Below are 7,500 nucleotides of genomic sequence, written 5' to 3' on the forward strand. Positions count from 1 at the left end.
ATCCAGTTCCGGATCCGGCAGGATCTTAAGCAGTGGATCCGGTATCCGTCAGGATCCTAAAAATCAGGATCCGGTGCATCTCTATTCATTTATCAAATACAAAGTATTTGGGATACACATTATTCGAAATTCTAGACCTGTCAAATCAACTTTTCATTACGGATATGCAATATACAGTAAGACAAGGGAAGGGTGGGGTGGAGAGACATTGACCAGGCAGGTAGCACGGGTAGCAGTTAGGAAGAAAAACAATACAGGATAATAACATAGGGAGAGGGGAGGGGAAAAGGCTCATGCCTGCATGCCAATGGGGAGCACAATATGGAGACATACAGTAAGTTAAACAATCCTCTGCACATCACATTTCTAGACACATCACACACAATATAAAGCAGGACTAATCAAATGGGGGCCCTGGGGCCAGATGCGGCCCTTGGATGGCAAGGTTCATCCGGGTAACGCAGTCAGGTGCGGGAAAAGTTCGGAGCCCGGGCGGTTCGCAGATAAGCACTTTGGTGCTGAACGTAACTGGTGCGAGCACCGGCTCCGGCTCCGTTCTGGTCGGCCTGAAAGCCCTATGAGAGATGCATATTCTATCATCATCATTTCATGTTGAGTCACCCAGCAGTATTTAAATGGTCAGGTACATTAGAGCAACCATGGGAAGGACAGGAAGTCGTCAGAATTGGTCATATTTGCTACATGTGGCTTTTGGCCTACGGATGTGGTGTTTACTTTGAATGAATGAATGAATGAATGAATGAATGAATGAATGAATGAATGAATGAATAAGAGAGAGAGAGTGCGGACCTCCACAAAGGAAGCTGTTATAGAACATTTGACATGCTACACCCACCCTATTTTTTATTGTCTTAATGAATTAATAAATGAACAAATGAATGAATGAATGAATGAATGAATGAATGAATGAATGAATGAATGAATGAATGAATGAATGAATGAATGAGCTAGCTTTATTTGTAGAGATGCACAGGATCCAAGATCCAGTTCCGGATCCGGCAGGATAATAGGGTTTTTCACAGGATCCGGATCCGGCAGGGTCTTAAGCAGTGGATCCGGTATCCGGCAGTTACCTAAAAATCTGGTGCATCTCTAGCCTAGGTTTTTCAGTCAGTCTTTCACAACCCCAATTGCTGCATGGAGTGAAAACCCTTTGGAAGCGGCCAGTGTAGGCAGTGTGGCAGTAATCCTAAAAAAATATCCGGTATCCGTCAGGATCCTAAAAATCAGGATCCCGTGCATCTCTATTTATTTATCAAATACAAAGCATTTGGGATACACATTATTCGAAATTCTAGACCTGTCAAATCAACTTTTCATTACGGATATGCAATATACAGTAAGACAAGGGAAGGGTGGGGTGGAGAGACATTGACCAGGCAGGTAGCACGGGTAGCAGTTAGGAAGAAAAACAATACAGGATAATAACATAGGGAGAGGGGAGGGGAAAAGACCCACGCCTCCATGCCAATGGAGAACACAATATGGAGACACACAGTAAGTTAAACAATCCTCTGCGCATCACATGTCTAGACACATCACACACTATATAAAGCAGGGCTACTCAAATGGAGTCCCTGGAGCCAGATGCGGCCCTTGGATGGCAAGGATCTGGCCCCCCACAAGGTCTGAACAAAAGTGTGCTATCTGTGGCCGTGCATAATTTGCTCTTCAGGTTGGGGATATATCTCCTATGCATTCAGATGAGAGTGAAATCTTATCTAAAAAAGTGTGATAAGTGGACCATCGTAAGGCTACTAAGAAATAGGGAAGTGAATATACTGTATGTTCTGTCTGGAAAGCTAGCCGCTTGTTTTGCACCATAACCTTGGACACCGTGCTGCTCGCGGTTTTGCAGATTCCATGTTCAGCCCCTTTACTGGAAGGAATTTTTAAAAACTGGTCCTCAGTGACTTTTAATTGAATACCCCTGACATAAAGACACCACAAACTGCAACAGGGGTGGGGATAGTGTGGGTAGATTTGTCCAACAATTGTCAGTTCAGCCATCCAGACTTTTTCCCCTTGTGCTTTATGCCAACATTAAACTCAGTGGTGTCTGCTTGTTCCATTCTCTGTGGTTAACTTTTAACCAATATTGTACCACACATCATCAGCAGGTTTCAGTGATATTTTTCCCCGGTGTGATGTGATGTTTTCCTTATCATGTTGGCTATCCAGCTACATCAGAGGCTTTTTAGTCAGCAGTGCACCACACATCAGTAGCTTCCATCTGCAACACCCCTGTGACTGTGTCCACGTGACGCTGGTCTTTAGAAAACAGAAAACCTGCTGCGGTCCAGAGGCACAGGTGTGTGTAGTGTCAGTATTTCATGCTGAGAGCCCAGAGGCACGTGCAGACGCATACACACATGCACACACACACACTTGCACAAATGTACACACAGACAACACAGACACACATGCACACACACACACATGCACATACGCACACACGCACACAGACATACACATTCACACACACAAGCACAAACGGCCACATACAAACGGCCAATGACACACACACGAAGGCCACACACGCGCACGCACACACACACACACAAGCACACACACACAACATTGCTCGGTCTCATAATGAACTGTCCAGGGCTTTTCAGTATGTCGATTTAAGGATGTTAAGCCACATGTCCAGCAGGCCCTGAAGGTCACACACACACACACACACACACACACACACACACACACACACACACACACACACACACACACACACACACACACACACACACACACACACACACACACAAGGATACAATACAAGGATACAAGGATACAAGGATATTTATTTGTCATGTACATAGAGACACTTTCGTGTCACTTGTAATGAAATGCGTGGCCGTTCCAAAAACAAGTGTGCAGAAGAAGGTTGAAGAAGAAATAATATAAAAATAAAATAAAAAATAAAAATAAAAGGTGTGTGTGTGTGTGTGTGTGTGTGTGTGTGTGTGTGTGTGTGTGTGTGTGTGTGTGTGTGTGTGTGTGTGCGTGTGTGTGTTCAATCAAAGTAATTAGGAGGAATTCAGTAAGCAAATGGCATGAGGAAAAAAGCTCTTTCTCAGTCTCTCAGTTCTAGCTCTGTGACAGCACAGTCGCCTTCCAGATCTCAGTTTTTTAAATAGTCCATATCCTGGGTGTGACTGGTCTTTGAGAATGTTATGGGCCCTAGATAGCACTCTCTTTGTGTATAAGTCTTTCACGGCAGGGAGAGGTTGACGAATACAGCGCTCAGCAGAGCGCACTATCCTTTGTAGTTCTTTCTGTTCACGCACTGTGGCGTTTCCGTACCAGGTGATGATGGACCCTGTTAAGATGCTCTCCACTGCTGAGGAGTAAAAGGCTTTTAGGATGGGTGTGGAAACTTTGAACTTTTTCAACAGGCGCAGAAAGTATATAAGTTACTTTAGGATGCTCAGTTCCATGTCCAGTGAGCTCTGAAGGTCAGTCTCCATTGTACATCATTGATTTAATGCCGACATTTAGACCTCCTTCTGCAATTTATTCAGCTCTACTCTCATACACACAGACTCCCACACACACACACACACACAAGTACACACCCACGCACACACACACACATACACATATACTACACACACACGCACGCATGCGCGCACACACACACACAGACTCAGACATGGACGCACGCACATACACCCACACACACACGCTTTGCTGAAAAGCTCAAACACATCAGGAATATGAATTCTCATCCCCACATGGTGACCCCTGTGCCCATTTTAAAAATATAATTGGAAGTGTCATGACCTTTTGGACCTAATGTCCTGAATTGATGTGCTTTAGCACAACAGCCATAAGATGTATTTTTTAAAGTCATCCTGAATCATAACTGCTGGTTCATTGTTTTTGTATAATGTGATTCTGAACAACATCAGATTTTTCTTCCATCTTTTTTATAATGACACAAACAGTTTGTTTCTTTTCATCTTTTCGTTTTTCGTTTGTTTCCTTCCATACAGTTCTACTACAAGCCCAATTACTGTGCTAATGGCCACCAAACGCCAGTACACAGCCCACTACATTGCACTAAAATCCCAGCTGGCAAAAATTTTTTTTTTAGCTGTGGAGTTCCACTGTGCATTAAAGACTAACTCAATGCCTCCTCTGCCACTTACACCATTATACATTAGCACCACTGGTGAAAATGTCTTGGAGTTGCCCCCACTGCTGCACTAAAGTGGCCAGGCTGCGGCCTCCTAGTGACGCAACACCTTCAGCGTTGCTTCTAGTCAGGCCAGTAGCAATATATTGTTTCTGAGCTCCGGAATAATTTGGATCTCCTACCACTTTGTTGGGAGGCAAACAACCAGTAGCAAACCAACCATGCCATTTGGGAAATGTTAATTGTTATGCTCTTGGTCAGACCAAGTCTCGAAGAGATTTGAAAGTCGATGATAATTAGCCTAGCAGTAAGGTGCTGTGTGACCCAACTTAGGTCTGCTTGTCTTGTGCAACCTGCATTCAAGCACACATACTGGGTGCATTCCAATATTCCATCCTCCATCTGTGCTTGTTGCCTGCGTTTTGCTGACGCGGCGCCTCCGTGGAGAAAAAAAACAAGTTTCTCTCAGCCTAGCCACAACAATTTTTCTGCAAATCTTGATTGAGTGCACAATCCTTTGTATATGATGATGAATACTGATGATGAACATATGCTTTAAATCTGTCATCTGCCAGTTTTCCTGTTGACATATGTAAAGCCTTGCTTCTGAGATTTTGGAAGATGTACATGAATTATCGGAACACCTGGAGTTGAAATCCCGCTAAGCCTGCAGTGGCTAAATGCACTTTCCCAATTCCCAAATGCATAATCCCCAATTTTTAGCTGAGAAATAAAGAACTATTACATTTCCTGTCCCTTGCTGCTAAATGCCAGCCTCCAAACCTGTTGGGTTACGCTAACCAAGGAAGTGCTGACATTTTGTACACAAGACTACAGGCTTTGGTGTCAGGTAGAGAACATGTCTTTTTTCCTCGAATGTGTGCTTTTTTTTGGAGTGATTGCACTTGATATACAATAGGTCTGTTGACCTTCACTGGTAGTCAGCTTTTCAGGTAGAGCAGAAGCAAACAGGCAGTTGATGAAACGTTAGTCTTGCACCTTTCTAAATAAATAAACGTTAGTCTTACACCTCTCTAAATAAATAAACGTTAGTCTTGCACCTTTCTAAATAAATAAACGCTAGTCTTTCACCTTTCTAAATAAATTAACGTTAGTCATGCACCTTTCTAAATAGAATTTAAACATCCACAACATCTTATGGGCACGGGAGCACAGGATATATTGCTTTTTTATGTCAAACAAGCCCTGCATATTTATTTTGACCAAAAAAAACCCTTGTAATTAGAATGCAGCTGCTTGCAGTATGATATTCTTCATAAGCTGACGCTGGTTGCATTAATCCTTAATGAAATGACTCAACGGCAAAATAACTTTTTTGAAGTGCTGCATCAGCGTCTTCTCTGGCGTTGCGGAAAAGACTTGAGTGTTATTAGTTAGCATTTGCCCTTTACGAGCGGGTGGCTAGTTTTTGACCTCTCGTCCCCTCCATATTCACCGTGTTAAATTGATTAATGATGTCTGAGATTGCAATGACTTTGGCGTGACTTTGTCTTCAGTATCAGGCGTTAAGTGGTTCCCTGAAACTTCACACATACGCCCCAATATCCATCTTTCCTGACATGTTTTTAATCATTCTCATGTCTAGTTCGGTTTGGGGGAAAGACTCGTTTGTTGTTTAGCGGACAAACAACATAAAATGGTGGTCTGTTGACCACCAACACCAGCAGACACAGTTGACAAGAATATCAATGAATGAATAATGAATATTTTGAACAGTATATTCTTGTTGTTTTGTGTATTGGGTATTTTCCTCAGTTTTATTTGACAACCATCTGATCTTTCAGTCTTTCAGTGTCACAAAGTCATGTTTTGCAGATAATTGTCTTTTTTAGCCAGGAAACGGTGTGTGTGTGTGTGTGTGTGTGTGTGTGTGTGTGTGTGTGTGTGTGTGTGTGTGTGTGTGTGTGTGTGTGTGTGTGTGTGTGTGTGTGTGAGCGTGAGCGTGTGCGTGCGTTTGTGTGTTTTCTCTGATGAACTGGTCCAAAGGTGGCAGCCATCCAAGTGAGCAGCTGAACACATGTTCTAGCACATTCTCATCGAGTCGCCACACACCATCAAACAATCGATGAGCCAAGTCTGTGTGCTTGTGCACTGTCTGTGTACAGTGCAGGCATGTGTGTGTGTGTCCATTTTTTGTAGTGTTTATGACTCACCACAGGCATCAATTGTGTGCGTGTGTGTGTGTGTGTGTGTGTGTGTGTGTGTGTGTGTGTGTGTGTGTGGTGTGTGTGGTGTGTGTGTGTGTGTGTGTGTGTGTGTGTGTGTGTGTGTGTGTGTGTGTGTGTGTGTGTGTGTGTGTGTGTGTGTGTGTGTGTGTGTGTGTGTGTGTGTGTGTGTGTGTGTGTGTGTGCAGAGGTCCTATCTTAACTATCTTCTGTTCTGTTTCTGCCGCCCACCCTCTCCTCTCCCCTCTCCTTTCCTCTCGTCTTCTCTCATGTCCTCTCCTCTCCTCTCTGCTCCTCTCCTCTTTTCTCCTCTCCTCTCCTCGACATCTCCTCCACCTCTCTTCCCTCTCCTCTCCTCTCCTCTCCTCTCCTCTCCTCTCCTCTCCTCCCCTCTCCTCTCTGCTCCTCTCCTCTTTTCTCCTCTCCTCTCCTCCACATCTCCTCCACCTCTCTTCCCTTTCCTCTCCTCTCCTCCACTCTGCTCTCCTCTCCTCTCCTCTACAGGTGAAGGCCATTAAGACCGGTTCTGTGTTCTGGACCGTCGGCTGCTGCCTGGCCTACTTCTACATGGTGAGTGAAGTGTATGTGTGTGTGTGTGTGTGTCCCACTTCTACATTGTGAGTGAGGGATGACAAGGTCAAGGTCAAGGTCACAACAGACCAACATCAACATGGGACATGCAGTACATTATTTTATTATTCTTTATTATTATATGGTGTGACGTCATCGGTCGAATGCTCCATTCATTTCAACGGGGCTCCCCAACGTTCGCACGTCTGTTATTTTTCGATAACGGACGGGTTGGTCTATAACAGACCGCTGTCAATGGCAACAAGACTTTTCACTGCTAAAGCGACTTTTCAACAAGACTCTAATCAGCTGCTGTGATAGACAACACCTGTTATCCTGGCTACCTAGCTGTTGCCTAGCGGTGTTCCACAACGGCACTGTTTTGTTTTGCGCAGCAACAATCTTAACATTAAATAGGCCTAAAGAAATGTCCCCGCCATGTGTGAATCATTTAAGAATATCCATATAATAAACGGGTTAACTTTCGGCGAGTCGGTCGCTTTGAGGAATAGCAGCACTTCAGAGAGAACAAGATTCTCTCTGTCGTGCTGCTATTCCACGGTTACGACCTTCTCGCCGAAC

Source organism: Engraulis encrasicolus, unplaced genomic scaffold (assembly GCF_034702125.1).
Source record: "Engraulis encrasicolus isolate BLACKSEA-1 unplaced genomic scaffold, IST_EnEncr_1.0 scaffold_46_np1212, whole genome shotgun sequence".
Classification (NCBI taxonomy): Eukaryota; Metazoa; Chordata; class Actinopteri; order Clupeiformes; family Engraulidae; genus Engraulis; species Engraulis encrasicolus.